This window comes from Meles meles, chromosome 6 (genome assembly GCF_922984935.1).
Source record: "Meles meles chromosome 6, mMelMel3.1 paternal haplotype, whole genome shotgun sequence".
Taxonomy (NCBI): Eukaryota; Metazoa; Chordata; class Mammalia; order Carnivora; family Mustelidae; genus Meles; species Meles meles.
In genome coordinates, this window is record NC_060071.1 from 109006832 (window position 1) to 109023651 (window position 16820).

At 35.4% G+C, this 16820-nt stretch overlaps 1 pseudogene; it reads left to right on the forward strand.

Moving 5' to 3' along the window:
- The first annotated feature begins 7258 nt into the window (after positions 1-7258).
- LOC123943661 lies at positions 7259-10449 on the forward strand (annotated as a pseudogene).
- The last annotated feature ends 6371 nt before the right edge of the window (positions 10450-16820 follow it).

Here is a 16820-nt window from a genome sequence, read left to right on the forward strand (position 1 = left end):
ATAGATAATCAGTAGTAAAAACTTTCCTTTTGGAAGAAGAAAAAACCCATTTCACTTAAGTTATTTGATCTCTCTTAAACTGAAGGAAAGCTTAACGTTTAACTTATGTTAATATTAATGGAGCCATTTGGACATCTTGACTGTATAAATGTTGAGTAAAGTACACTAAGATAGGCAAGAGGCATTTATCTAGTAAGTACACAGATATTCAGTATAATAATCCCCTAAGGAAAACTTTCTTTATAAGCAATCAGAGAAGCCAGTGAATCTTTGATTTGACATTTCTAGAAGCCTGAGGAAAATCTAGGGAATACTGGAAAAGTGTAGGGTGAAAGGGAACCTGATGCCATCTGTTGCCATTCCATTCTAACATAACGCTACAGAACTAAAACCAACTCATGTTTTCATCCTGTTGAGATCAGCTGGGCACACTGTGATGCTTTTGATTTTGTCTAGAAACCTGTCACTTCAGGATAATTTCTGAAGACAAAGTCTGTTTCCCGTTTGGTAGGTGACCTGTTTAATGTTTTCCCTGTGTCTGGGAACTCCTTAGTGTAATTAGCGACCTTTGAACTCCACAACTAATCCTGAGCTATTTTGTATTCCTTACTCATCTTTAAGGCTGGACCTTTCTTTTCTTCAGAGTCCGCTGCCACAATTAAAGAAGAAACAGCTGCATTTCAAAGGGATTCCGATTCCAGAAGCTTAATCGTGATTGACATGTTCTTATTCTAAGCTATAAGACACTCTAAGAGTCCTTTCTTGGGTTAAAACTTCAATCATTTTCTAAAAAATTATCTCACTATGGATTTTATTCATTTTCTTTGATAACTATTCTTTGCATTTTTTAACTTGAAAGATGCTTTGCATTTGCAGTGAATATATGAGCATCTACTTCCAGTAAAAGATTTGGATGGTGTCAGACATACTCTAGATGCAAAATTGCTAAATTCCCTTTTAGTGCCAAAATATGATTATGAAATTTGATGTCTATCATAAGGGTAATTATTCTTCAGGAGACCCAAAAGGTACAAGACGTGTTAAATTTCTGAAAATGTACTCTAAAAAAAGTAGTTCATGATTTTCGTAAAATACTTCTTCATTTTTTTACTGAACAATATTTTTAAAACTTTTTAAAGCCACCAATACTCTTATGATGTAAGGTAATACCCTTACAGGGATGGGCACTTTTTATTTTTCCTTTTTAAATTATCGATTCAAATGTCATGTTTGAATTAAATAGCCTTATCAGGAATTCTTAAGGGAATTATTTGTGTAAAAAGTTTTTTTTTTTTGTTTTGATTAAACAGTCGTCTGTCTCATACTTTTTTTTTTCCCACACCAACTTAGTATTTCTGAGTTAAAATTATTGTGGCTTTTATACATTGTATGATTTAAGGTCTTTCAAAGCACAGTTTTTAACACAGTAACAACCAATATTTTTCTTTTATTTTTTTATTATAGTATTTCACACTGCTTTACAGACATTCGTAGACTCCTGTACCACCCCTGTGAGGTAGGTAGGTCCAGTTATCATCCAGAGCCTCTGCGGGGACTGCTGCCATAGCAGAATGGTTGTTTCTAAGACAAAGGTCAGAAAAGGGATGTTAATAAACAGTCCTCAGGTTTAAGGGACTTTTTTAGGATTACATCTTAAATTCCAACAAATCAGATTTAGGAGTTACTGAAAGTGAAATTGATCCATCCCTCATCCAAACTTTGCAATACTTTCCTGTTCTGACATCATTTAGATAGTTAGCTGTATTATCAGATTAGAAACCATTGTACGCGGCTGCTGAAAGGAAAAGGAGGCAAAAAGCTAAACATGGGATGAATTCTGAACCTTTTAACCTGGCTGAAGTACGTTGGTCCCTGTTATGCAAATACCTTCAATCCTCTGCTAAGTTCAGTGGAAATAATTTTCTTGAATGACAGGTTTATTCAGCAAGGATTCAGTTGGTGATTAATCCCCCTTTGATCTAGGGTATTTCACTTAACTACCAGTTACCTCGTTCTGACAAAGTGCAACTGAGATTAGGGAGATCACTAGAACACTACCAGGGTGTGCGTTTATTCTCTCTAACCTTTTAAAGCAAGGGCCAAGAATGCAATTTATTTTCAGTATTTGAAGATGTAAAGTCCTGTCTGCTAAGTTAGAAAGTCAATTGAATACCAAATGAAGTTTATTTCTTTACGTAATAGAACAAACATTTCTTTTTGCTTTGACTAACAATGATTTTAGGAAACATAGGCTTTGAAGAAAGAAGAAACAAAGACTACATTCTAAGTATATCTTCTAGTTTTGTTTCATGTACTAGAGTGTATACTTATTGGCCCTGAGATAAACCAAAAATCAAAGCAGTGGCTATAACTTAGGTTGAGAAAATGCTTCTATTTTATTAAACTGCATGGTTTCTCCCTGCCCTCCCCCCATTAAAAAATGCCATGCTATGTGGTAAAGAAATCCAATGAGGAAAACATATTGTAATACACAATTATTCATCTTAAGACTTATGGTTTCAAAGCTTTATTTGTTAACTTAGTCCTTCCTTGAGAAAAAGGGGCTTGTTATATTGCCACCGTAAGAATAATCACATTCTTTTCCAGAAGGATGGGGTTTTTTTTCCATAAAGGTAAATGATGCCATTACAAAAATAATCCAGATTATTTTAAATTATCAAAATAACTACTTTCTGCTGTCTTGTTAACTATTTCTTCTGCCTTTTTCTCATTTAATTGGCTACTCTTCTTCCATAATTTTGAACTTTAAAATACTTTATGGAATTTTGCATAATATTTTAAGAATAAAATTTTAAGATGTGTTTTATGCTAGGCTTCTTAAAGAATTAGCTTTTGAAAACTATTAGCAACGTCAATGTCAATATTCATCTTCCAAGATACCAAATTTGGAGATTTATTCCTTAAGTATATTTCAAGTTTGACTCTTTAAAAAAGAAACATGATAATTTGTAACAAAAATAGTTTTAAAACACTAAATTATTATTGATTAATTTTATTACAGACAAGGCATTTTTTTAAATGCTTTGTAATTGTTCATTATTCTAGTAGCAGTTTAGAATACAAGTTACATATTTAGATAACTTTCCCCACACATTTTTTTTGCCTCAAACATTGTGTGATCCAATTTCTAAATTGAAACAATGACTTGTACACATCTAATTCATGTTGGTGCCAAACCAGTCTCTCGAGTTCCAATTTAGTAACCAATCTGTTTCTAAATATCTTCTGATAGCAAGTTACCTAACCAAAGCAAAATTGACCTTCTCACTCTGGCAGCACATATACCAAAGCAAAATTGAGAAGCAGAAAAAGATAGAAGGGCAGGATCCCTGGCTATATTGCTAAGAAACTAGTATGTTTAATAATTACGCGAACCATAAGAGACTATGGACTCTGAAAAACAACCTGAGGGTTTTGAAGGGTCAGGGGTGGGAGGTTGGGGGAACAGGTGGTGGGTAATGGGGAGGGCACGTTTTGCATGGAGCACTGGGTGTTGTGCAAAAACAATGAATACTGTTACGCTGAAAAAATAAATAAAATGGAAAAAAAAATAATTAACTACTCTATACAGTCAATATTTAGTTGATAAATGTTGCAGTATATTTTGAAATATGCCATCAGAGACTCTAGATGAAACGTATGTATACACATATGTGTGTGTATTTGTGTAATATATGTTACTATATCTGACTTGGTGGGTTTCCCTATGAAATGTTTTGTTCATGTCAAAGGAAGAGTATTTAAAATCAAATATCTTCTCTCCAAACATGTTAACAGTAATGGAGAGGTTCGATAAAATGAAAATTAATGGAGAGCTCATGCAATTACTCTGAAAAATGGTTACGACTCTTAGGAGCTAAAGCCTTTTCAACCAGCTTCTAATGGTTTTCATCAACTGTTTTATGGAGATGATAATGTTATTGTGTATGTATAGCCTGGAGCAGTCAATGCCTTATCTGTATTACTAGTTTACTGTGAGGTCCAGATTGCTTTCTTTAGGCCCTGACTAATCTGTGTAATTGTCGGCAGTGTGGTGCTAATGTACGGTGCATAACATTTATGGATTGACAGGTACCCTGGGATGGAAACCACCTACTGAATTGTTTTTTCCAGTAAGACATGTGGAAATTTGCATGTCTTAATAATCTATTAAACATTTGAAGTCAAACTGTATTTTTCTCCTTTAAATGTCTTCTTTTTAAACGATAGTATCTGTAAAAACAATATTGTTTAGTTAATATACTACTACTAATAAAAATGAAAAATCATTATTATGCCTCTTAAAATTTTTACTTTTTCTTTCAAAGGACTTGAGTGCCCTCTGCAGGCTATAAAGGGATAATTAATGACTGTGTTCAAACCCTGTGATTTTTTTCCCTTTAAGAAGCATAGCCTGAATTAAGTGGGATCCATTTTATTTATATTGTTAGCTTTGTTAATTTGTCAGTGATTGAAGCTAGAGTTCCTTTGTCAGTTTTATAGTTGTATTTGGTGTGAAAAGTATTATTACCGTTGATTTTCCAAATCACTTAGCTGGGGCTCTTTAAATGTTGGAACTATATACATTGGAACTAATAATACTTCCCTCATAGAAAGGAGATCAGGAAAACATTTAGCTATTTTGAAATTTATTGGGGCTGTAGAAAATAACTTGGTTATTTCCCTTTATATTTTTAGGGTATTATACATTTGGTATGAAGCCTTTTTTTGATATGTATCATGTAAAACTTTTAAATTACATACAAGTTCTATGTATTGATCTTGTTGATGAGTGATGATTGTGTTCAAGTTAAAAAACAAGGCTTCTTAGAATTTCTTTAAAGAAAGAATTAAACAGATAATGGTTTGTTGTGTTATTGTATAGGTCTGCTAACTAAAAAGAGCATTTCTGTTTGAAGAGCAAAAAGCAGAGGTTTCATCGAGTCCCTCATTTCAGTGGTGTAACAGTTCTGTTCCTAAAGGATATAGGAGTTCATTTTGTATGTAAGCTATAGAACCGGAGTGCCAGTGGCACTTCTGATTCACTTAAAGCTGCCAGGGAAACTAAACATGATGAGAACAAGGGGAATGACTGGGCCAAATTAATAGAAATAGATCTTTTTGCAAGCAACATAATGATCCTGATCATCAACCTTGAAAAGTAAATTGGAACAAGCAAATTGCTGTTGAAAAATTCTTTCAGCACTCTGCTGTTGCTACTCAGCTAGTCATGGCTCAGCCAGGGGCAAGGAAAAAAAATGCACTCAGTTTTGTATTAACAAAGGCAACATTATTAAAGTGAATGTTTGTATTGCGTTTATTGAAGTGTTCAAAGAATATTTGTTGCATCTTCAACCTGCTATTCTCCAGACTAGTACAGTGCATGAGTGATAGTAAAAATGAGTTATGTGTATATTTTAGAAAGATAACTGACATTTAACTTAAATGTTTCTGAACTATCTTCAAAATATTTAAGCATCAGACTTCAATATTCTTTTTTGAAAATTTTCATCTAAGAAATGTATCCCCTAAAAAAAAAAGACTCATTTGCTTGACTATACTCCTTCAAATTATTTCCAAATGCTCAATAAAACTTTCCTCCCAAGAACAGGCATAAGGAATAATGGGCTGAAAGCAATCAAACAAAAAATGAAAACAGCTGTGAAGTTGCTGAAGTGAATGTATAATAATATATTGTATGTGCATTGGAGAAACAGCGTGGTAAGTGTGAGCACTTGTGTGAAGTACAGTTGTCTTGAACTACCTCATAAAAACTAAGCTGAGAAAAGTCAAGACAGCAAATGATAATATGTCAGTCTGACATTTAAAAATTTAAGAAGTATTATATGTACTGGTAAAATGTGTAATTAATAATTAAAAGTTCAGAAAGAATTTTAGCTTTCACCTATCTAAAATGAACAACTTAAATCACTTTTATATTTTAGGAGTAAAAAAATTACAGTACTTAATGGGGATTAAAGTACAGTATTTTATTTGGTCTCTTAATGAGTGTTAATGAATGCAAGTCAGTACTCTGCAGTCTCCTATGCACTAATTTCTGAAGAACTGTTTTCTTAGATTCACCACCAGGACAGGTTGTCAGTCTTCTACATTTCAACTAAAAATTTATCTGGCACAATTAGCAAAGATTATTAGCCCATGCTGGAGGCTGTTGAGAACCTCTTTGCCAGATATTTTATTATTTACCATGTCTATAACATATATTTACAGAGTATTATATATTTATTACTTAAAAGTCCAGAAAGAATTATAAAAATTAGTTTAAAGTTATGAATTACTATATAGAAGTTTATATTTAAAATGAACTTTAACATTTCCCTAAAGAACTATCTTTGTCCATAATCTTTAAAAAAAAAAATTTTTAAATAAAGCAAATACCAAGCCTCTAACTCTACTTTTGCTAAGGAAGTAACTAAAAAAAGTGGTTAGTAATGTGCATAGCTTAATTAATAATGGCAAGAGGACTTTTTAACTGATGTGGATATCAGTGGCTTCATGCCCAGAATATGTATTTCCTTCTATTAAAAGAACATGCCGGGGCGTCTGGGTGGCTCAGTGGATTAAGCCGCTGCCTTCGGCTCAGGTCATGATCTCAGGGTCCTGGAATCGAGTCCCGCATCGGGCTCTCTGCTCCGCAGGGAGCCTGCTTCTCTCTCTCTCTCTCTGCCTACCTCTCTACTTGTGTTCTCTCTCTCTGTCAAATGAATAAATAAAATCTTTAAAAAAAAAAAAAAAAAGAACATGCCATTTTATCTAATATTGAAGACCTAAACACAATTGAACATAAGGTGTGATTTCACAATAAAAATTACTGTGTAATCTTGTTGAAAGGGAGACCTCAATTTAGTCAATAAAAAATGTTAGGGCCCCTGGGTGGCTCAGTGGGTTAAAGCCTCTGCCTTCAGCTCTGTTCATGATCCCAGGGTCCTGGGATCGAGCCCCACATTGGGCTCTCTGCTCAGCTTCCCCTCCTCTTCTCTCTGCCTGCCTCTCTGCCTACTTGTGGTCTCTGTCTGTCAAATAAATAAATTAAATCTTTAAAACAAAAAAAGAAAGAAAAACGCAATGTTAAACTTTATTGTATAGTACTCTTATGTGCCACTCCAGAACTAAACACAAAAACAAAAAATAGTATCTGATTTTGGATGTGACCTTATGACTCCCACAATGTATTAGCATTGTAATATGGAAGGCTACTTCTATACATTTGTTAATACAGAAACTGTCCAAAGAAGCGATGGTTGATAGTCCCCAGTCAAACAGGACAGAAGGGCATCCCAAAGGCAACATGGTATCTGTGAAGGTCTGACAGAGTTCCAGAAACCTGAACATCTAAGATAGTAAGTGTATACATGGAATATTTTTTTGGTTCCCAATGTTTGAGATTTGGAGAGATAGATAAATATAAATTTCTAAGGAAATTATTGCTATATTTAACTTGCACCCTAGGATGCAAATACAAAAGCACGTCTACCTACTAAATCTACATTCCTCCACTCTGTCTCCCTTTCCTTGATAATTTTGAATACCTATTCACATGTGCTAGTATGAGATTTGCCTCCGTATGATCAGTGAATAAAATAGAATGGTGTATAAAGAGGATTATAAAGAAAATATGTAATTGAAGAAATTATATAACTTGGTAGAGTAAAATATGTTATATTTGATAAGCTAATGTTTTCTCTAGTTCACCTACACTAGAACTTCTACCTTCGGAATATATTCTTAGCCTTTTTTCATTTGAATATGTATACATGCACATATATACGTCTGTATAAGTAAGTAAAACAAGAGAAATACAAGCTCCAGAGCACTGGTCTCACCTATTAGTTTACAAATCTTTCCTCCACCTCCCATGCCAATATTTTGAACTTCTTGAGGACAATGACATTTATCTTCCCATCTTTGTAAACAATTCCCAGTGCCACGAGAAACAAAAGAAGCTTAGTCTTGATTCAGTGAAGTAGTAAAATGTTAAATACATAATAAAGCAGATTGTCTTTCCATGTAAAACAAATCAATGGTGTTTGAGTGATTATGGTTTTGCATGTGTGTGTAAGAAGTTCATTGTTCAAACAGTGGTTCAGTCCACATTCAGCACAGGTGATTTCTGCCCTGTGATTGCCATCTGTAGCACTATTCAGAGAAATTGCCACCATTTGTGACACTTCTTCAGACACGCTGTGCAGAGCTTGGACTCAGCCGGTTAGACCAGCAACAGCTGAGGCCTGCGGTTGCTGCCCATCATAGGACACATTCTTTGCAGTTATGCTTCAGTGAACCTTAAAGCCCTTGGTGCTCCCTTCTTAGAAATTCTTTCTGGAACTCATTCTACAATGGCTTTGTGAGTTCCCCACTATTCACCAGAGTTGATCCTGATTTTGTTCAATATAATATGACCTGATAATGCTATGACTCCTCTCATCCCATAAAGCCACAGCTTTCAGTGATTCCCATATACTGATGTAATAGTGTCACCAGTATCCAGGAATTCCAAGTGATTATTTTGAACATATCCATTAACCACAAAGGCAGAGTGGTGTAGAGGAAATCTACAATCTTTGAAGTCATACACAGCTGATTTCAAAACCTGCCACTTATAAGTTGGGTGGTCCTGGATAAATTACTTAACTTCTGTGATCCTCCCTTTCCTCCTAGCTTCATGGGATTATTGTTTTAAATGATACCAAGTTCTCCACATAGGTATTCAATGTTCTTTCCCTTCTATATCATAAGAATGGCCTTTTCATGTAACTGTCTCTGCTTATAATTAGACAATTATACCTTCAGTTTATCAAAATTATATGAGTTGTCCATTTCACCTTGGTGGGGTTTTTTGGTTTTATTCTTGTTTTTTTAAGTAAGTTCTGTACCCAGCATGGGACTGGAGCTCACAACCTCAAGATCAAGAGTCACATGTTCTGCTGTTTTTGGTTCCTTTGACGTGAGGAACCATGAGCAGCAAAGTCTCCTGTGACCCTGTATGAGGTGGTACAGGAAGTCCTACGTGGGAACCAGTGCAAGTGCCGGAAGTTTTTGGAGACAGTGGAACTGCAGATCAGCCTGAAGAACTATGACCGTCAGAATTCTAGACAAATGCTTCCTAGAGCCCATCAGTCTTAAGTCCACTCCCTGCCCCAAATTCTTCATATGTGTTTTGAGGGACCAGCGGCACTTTGATGAGGCCAAGGCAGTGGATATCCCTCACATGTCCCTCATGTGGACATGAAGCACTAAAGAAAATCAACAAGAATAAAAAATTAGTCAAGAACCTGGCCAAGAAATAGGATACAATTTTGGCTTCAGAATCTCTGATCAAGCAGAGTCCATGAGTTCTGGGCCCAAGCCTGAATAAGGCTGGCAGGTTGCCTTCCTTGCTGACCCACAATGAGAACATGGTGGCCAAAGTAGATGAAGTGAAGTCCACCAACAAATTCAAGATGAAGAAGGTGCTGCACTTTGCAGTGGCTGTTGGCCATGTAAAGATGACAGGTGATGAGCTTGTGTACAACATCCACTTAACTGTCAGTTTCCTGATGTCATTGCTCAAGAAGAACTGGCAGAAAGTCTGGGCTTTATACCTCAAGAGCACCATGGGCAAGCCCTACCACCTGTACTAAGGCACAGTTTAATAAACCCTAGTGCTTCCATTAAAAAAAAGAGTCACATGTTCTACTGACTGACCAGTTAGGTGTCCCTTTTGGGCTTGGGTTTTATATGTTCAGCTGTATCTTATCTTGTAGGGATGCCTACTCCACTGCTTGACCGGGCCATTGGAATTAATAAACCGGCTGTAGAATTGAGTGGGTGTGTTTTATTTTATTGTTTTATTTAAATTTTAGCTAATATACAGTGCAATATTGGTTTCTGGATTTCAGTGATTCATCACTTACATAAGTGTAAGAGTTTTATAAACTTTACTAAAGTTTAACAATTCGTCATTATTCATAGGAGGACATTCCCTCAAAATTCGTACTGTAAGGTTTGAAAAAACAGTCATCTGTCAAAAGTGAGGCTGAATGAAAATAAAATCCGTCAATAGGAACATCGAACAAATAACAATAATAGCCCACAAACCTTTAATAGAGCTTGATTCTAGAAGGTTTTTCTGTATGTCATCCAAGATATAGTCTATGCCATTCATAACTAATTGTTACATGTGAAAGTCATTTCTTCATAAGATGAACCACTGATTAAACCTGAGTCTGATGTCTGGTAAGGAAATGAATGTATCCAGAATATTGTGAAACATACATTTATGTGACATACTGTACTACGTATAGGAAAAAATGTAAAGATTGCTTGCTTTCCCAGAATTTATAATCTAAAAGATATATAAATTCTTTAAGTACTAGCTGTTATCCCTGCAGTTTTCTTGAAATACTTTTTCCTATAAATAATAGGAAAATATTTATTTAGTTGGTAACATAATTTTTAATGTCAAACTGCTTGGTTTATTGATACAATAAAGCACTTCTTGAATTGTCAAATTTAGCTTCCTGGAAATCTAAAGTTACAGAACAAGGATACTTAAATCTTAGAATGCTAAAAAGTGTTGAAAATAATTTGCTCTTTCCCCACAGAATAGGGATATTTTGTTTACTTTTGTTTTACTGACCCTTTTGCCCAAATTAACTTGATTGAATAAAATACCCTAAGCTGCAGAGTTCTGATAGAAGGTGGGCATATTTCTTCATCTTCCCCAGATCTGAGTCTCGACCACAATGCCAAGCATCTCTGATGTCTGAAAGTGGAAAAATGAATGGGAATGGTAGGATAACATCGAGGACTCTCAGACCCTCAGTAACTCCCGCTGAAGACCACTCTTCTACACCCAAGGAAGGGAGGACCTTCCCAACTTCCCAGTCCTGCATCAGAGGGTACCCTGGGGATGCCCAGTTGGTGGCACCTGAGAGCTTCCTAGGGGCTGCATGAACCCACAGCTACTAATGGGTATTTCTCTTTACGTTTTTGTTTCTAGCAAATGAACTGGTTTTACATTTTTAGTAGTCATATAAAGTTTCCTCCTTAAATATAAATTAAAATTGAATATATAACAGTATAAACTATACTGGAATTTAAATTAAATTTAAAAAATAAATTGAAAACGAACATTTATAAAGAAAGGTATTGAGTAAATAATAGTTCAGGTGGTATATGGTGAACAGAAAGGTGGAAACGCAGATGAGTGTAGAAAAATTATTTTGGGGGGTTTTTGAAAATCAGAATTCGACACTTAGGGAATCTAAAATAGGAGTAACTTTTCATTATGCTACTCAAGATAGTTTTTCAGTAAAGTCCTCAGAGGGGCTAATAAGCAGTGTAGTCTGTGGAGAATATACTCTGGCTTTTGGGCTAGACAGACACAATTCAAATGCCATCTCTGCATAAGTCAACCATGGGCCCAAGGTCCTCACTTGTAAACCAGGAGTCTTAACCTCATAAGGTTAAATGGCATAGTACACAGGAAAAAGTACATAGGTGTTGCTCATTCATTCCTTTTAACTCGCCCTTGAATAATGTCAAGCTGTTTCTATTTTCTTTATAACTTCTGAACTGGAAGTTCCATTCCATTTTTTTTTTTTTTTTTTTTGGTAATGTGCTAGCAAAATGTGGGAAAACAGCATATTGAATTCCCATATTTACTGCAGTACAGAAAAGGTCAAAGTTTGTGTTAGTGGCAAAGTCAGATGTAGATTTTCTTTTTTTATATATTTATTTATTTTAAAAGATTTTATTTATTTATTTGTCAGAGAAAGAGCACAAGCATGCAGAGAGGCAGGCAGAGGCAGAGGGAGAAGCAGGATCCCTGCTGAGCAAGGAGCCGATGTGGGACTTCATCAGAGGACCCTGGGATCATGACCTGGACTGAAGGCAGTGGCTTAACCAACTGAGCCACCCAGGTGTCCCAATTATTTATTTTTTTAAATATTCTTTTTTTTACATTTGCATTGTGTTATGTTAGTCACCATAAAATACATCATTAGTTTTTGATGCAATGTTCCAAGATTCATTGTTTATGTACAACACCCAGTGCTCCATGCAATATGTGCCCTCCTTAATACTGACCACCAGGCTCACCCTTCCCTACCCCCCAAAATGCTCACTTTGTTTCTCCGAGTCCACAGTCTTTCATGGTTCATCTCCCCCTCTGATTTCCCCCCCGTTCACTTTTCCTTTCCTTCTCCTAATATTCTCCATGTTATTCTTTATGGTCCACAAGTAAATGAAACCATATGATAATTGACTTTCTCTACTTATTTCACTCAGCATAATCTCCTCCAGTTCCATCCATGTTGATGCAAAAGTTGGGTATTCATCATTTCTGATGGCTGAGTAATATTCCATTGTGTATATGGACCACATCTTTTTTATCCATTTGTCTGTTGAAGAACATCTTGGGGTACATATGGCCCCCCTTTTTTTCACTACATCTGTATATTTGGGGTAAATACCCAGTAGTACAATTGCCAGGTCATAGGGAAGCTCTATTTTTAATTTTTTGAGCAATCTTCACACTGTTTTCCCAAGTACCTGCAGCAACTTGCATTCCCACCAACAGTGTAAGAGTTTCATCTAGTTAAGCTAACCAGCTTCAACTGCTTCTCCTTTTATGCACAGAATAAATGAACTTAACACATATACATTCTTCTAACAGGTAATTTTCCTCTGCTTTGGTAACTAAAAGCTAAGAGCTGAAATGTTGACCTTTATTCAACATTTTCTAAAGTTTTTAAAATATGTTTTTGGTTATCATCTTCATATTGTGTTCCTTTTACCATTCATTATTTTCTCCTTGTATCTAATTTTTATTTGATATTACTACCCTATTATATGGATTTTCATTAATTGATCCTTATTGTCATATCCTTTTTTTTTAAAGATTTTTTATTTATTTATTTGACAGAGATCACAAGTAGATAGAGAGGCAGGCAGAGAGAGAGAGGGAAGCAGGCCCCCGCTGAGCAGAGAGCCCGATGTGGGACTCGATCCCAGGACCCTGAGATCATGACCTGAGCCCAAGGCAGCAGCTTAACCCATTGAGCCACCCAGGCGCCCCTGTCATATCCTTTATTGTTGGTTTCCTCAAGTCATTTTTAGAATAAGTTTAAGAATAATTATATATGCAAAATAGTGTCATTAATCTACCACTGATAATGTTCTAGGCAAAATTTAAGAGAAAAAGATTGGAGAGAATTTAATATGATCCTGAAACCGGTCATGTCAGACAGTTCCCTAGTGAGTTCTTTTTTTATTATTACTTTTTATTTTATTTATTTATTTATTTTTATAAATGTATCATGTATTTTTTCCCCAGGGGTACAGGTCTGTGAATCGCCAGGTTTACACACTTCACAGCACTCACCATAGCACATACCCTCCCCAATGTCCATAACCCGAACCCCTTCTCCCGACCCCCCGACCCCCAGCAACACTCAGTTTGTTTTGTGAGATTAAGAGTCACTTATGGTTTTTCTCCCTCCCGATCCCATCTTGTTTCATTTATTCTTTTATTACCCCCCTAGCCCCCCATGTTGCATCTCCACTTCCTCATATCAGGGAGATCATATGATAGTTGTCTTTCTCCGATTCCCTAGTGACTTCTAACTTTAAGCAGTTCATTCTTGCTAAAATGCAGTGAGCTTAGTTAATGCCACAAATTATTGCTTTATATCAAAAGCCATTAGAATCTGTTTGACTATTTTTTTAAAATGAGACTCACTTCACTAACTCTACCAGCTTATGTATTCAAATGCATATCGTCTTTCAAATTAGTCTCCTCCAGAGGTGATTCTAGTGAATCCACCATAGCCAGAAAAATAATGAGGGGACTTCTCTTTGCAAAAGCCTGCAAAGCTAATTTAGAAGCTACAGAAGAAAAATGAACTTTATGATTGCCTCTTCTCTTTAGATAAAACCCACTTTATCTAGCTTAATCAACTGTCTTATATTCATGGGACTCAATTTTTAAGAAATCAAATATTTGGAAGAATATGCCACATGATTTGAAGGCCATCCACAAAGAAAATGGAATTTCCAGAAAGACTTGGTACAATGACCGACTCAATGGAATAAGTGTTTAGTTAACCAAAGAGACTACTTTGAAGCTCTGTTGCAAGTCTGAGTGTTTGTTTCTAAATGCATCTCAGTAATAAGCACATCCCATACAGATAATTTACATGTTTCTAGGAAGCCAAAATATTTTCGATATCAGGATTTATTTGAGTTTTGTTTGATTAAAGCATAAAAATAAAATTTTTAAATAAAAATAATAGTTTGGGGATCTTTATAGCAAAGATCTATTTTGACAGAAAAATTGCAGTAATTGAAGCTCTAGTATATAGAACTGGGGCTGCTAAAATGAAGGGCAAATAAAGGAGTAGTTATGTGTGTGTTTTCATATTCTAATTTGAATACTCTATCAAGAGAAACTAAAAATTATGTTTTATAGGTCATTCTCATTCTTATAACAATCTTGTGATTATTTGTATTTAATGTTAAATATTACCTGGCATTTTTAGTTCAATTATTTTTAGCTGTTCACCCACAAAGGCAATAAAGCTGACATAATTACCCCCTTTTAATTCACAAGAGACATGTATTTACCTATTTGTTATAAGGCTTTTCATGCTAGCATGCTGTTACTGTGACAAGACTACTTTGAACACACAGTAGGTAAAATAATATCGTCTGTTGCACAGCAACCTCAATAGCTGAATGTTAATTTAACCAGTAAAGACAAAGTAATTGTAATAATAAGAACTCCTTTCTTCTGATGAAGTTAAAAATGGAACTCAAATTGTACTTACATGGTTCATTGGCTTAGTAATCACTGGAAAAATCAACCACAGGGCAAAGCCTTATTGCAAAGCAGCAACTAGTTACTAGATCCTAGCTGAAGATCTCAGTGTACAATCAGTGTGGATATTAGTGGCGTACTAGAGTATTTGGCACCTGGAGTAGATTATTTTTAATACCTATCACCTCCATGTGACAAAATTATTTTCAGTGATAATCATGAAAGGAATAAGAATGATGTCCAGAAAAGGAATTCAGATAGTGAAAATTGTCTTTTATTGACCGTATGTATATGGATATTTTGGGGAGGTGTTTTTTTGTTTTGTTTTGTTTTTTTTACTAGCATAATAATCATGCCAATGGGGAAAAAATAAAATGAAATATTTATTACAGAACAAATAAAAAATATGAATACTTATAAGTTACACTAATGCACTTTAAAGGGGGGAACTTAATACCTACACAGTGGTCTGTCACAGTTAATGCATAATAGCATTACAGTAACTGATATAATTTTAATAAAATCAAAACATCTGTAAAAAGTACAATTTAGAGAACTAAATCATACCACTATGTAGCATTCTATTTCCCTGAGTTATTCCTTTTTTTAAAGCTTTTTTAAAAAAAGATTTAATTTATTTATTTGACAGACAGAGATCACAAGTAGGCAGAGAGGCAGGCAGGGTGGGGGCAGGGGGAGGGAAGCAGGCTCCCTGCTGAACAGAGAGCCTGATTCGGGGCTCGATCCCAGGACCCTGGGATCATGACCTGAACCAAAGGCAGAGACTTTAACCCACTGAGCCACCCAGGGGCCCTCCTTGAGTTATTTTTTACTGAAAAAAAAAAAAAAAAGATTAACAATAAAAAAGAAATACAATTCAAATTTAGTAAAAGATTTAATGTTTGAAAAAAGATTTACACTTTTCAGGCAAAAAGTTCAGATTTCAGATTTAGCATGTTGTCTCACTATTGTAATAAAAACTTCCCAGGGACACCTGGGTGGCTAAGTCAGTTAAGCAGCTGCCTTCGGCTCAGGTCATGATCCCAGAGTCCTGGGATGGAGTCCCGCATTGGGCTCCTTGTTCAGCGGGAAGCCTGCTGCTCCCCCTGCTTGTGCTCACGCGTGTTCTCTCTCTCTCTCTGACAAATAAATAAATAAACTCCTAAAACAAAAACAGAAACAAAAAAAAAACTTCCCAGAATGACTGGATTGAAGTGACTCAAGTTGTTTCTTAATCTTTAAAATCACTGTGCTAAATTATAAATTTCAAGTATACTGTTTAAACACAGTATCATGTAGTACCACGAAGTCTGAAGATAGAAATTGCCTTCAGAGCAGGCTTTAACAATCCTCAATAACTATTACTATAGAAAGGAATGGATGCAGCCAAGTCCATGCATGGGGGCTGAGGTATAATTGGGAATTCTCCAAATTAACTTACATGCAGGATGCATTGTTTCTTAAAGGTAAGTTATCAGAATGTGATAATCTGTGATTTATATATATTTTGTTTCAACTCAACAATAACCACAGGAATTATTTAGAATTTAGACCAACAAGATACAGTTTTGGAGAGAATTGTTTTGCCACGAACATTGTTTAGAATTGTTGGCACGTGACAATAAAAACCAGACCCATGTTTGGTCAGTTTTATTGTTGTTTAAGCTTCTCTACAATGCCTACATCAGGAGGTGACCGCCCTGCCCTCCACACATGACGGCATACTTTCATCTCAACCTACAAAACAGGCTTTGTTTTGTGCCAGGCACATCAAAGGAAGAAAACACCCAGAGATGTTCCGCACCAATCTTCACATGTTCATCAGTATTCACTTAGTGAGGAGAACCAAGAGTTAATTAGTAAAATTAACAGTTGTTAAATAACTGTGTGTCACTGATTCCCAGGGCCACTGTACACCATGACTAGTTCTGCATCATATCCTACCATTAACACTATAAAGCCTTTTTTTTTTTTTTTATTTAACCCATTTAACTGGAGA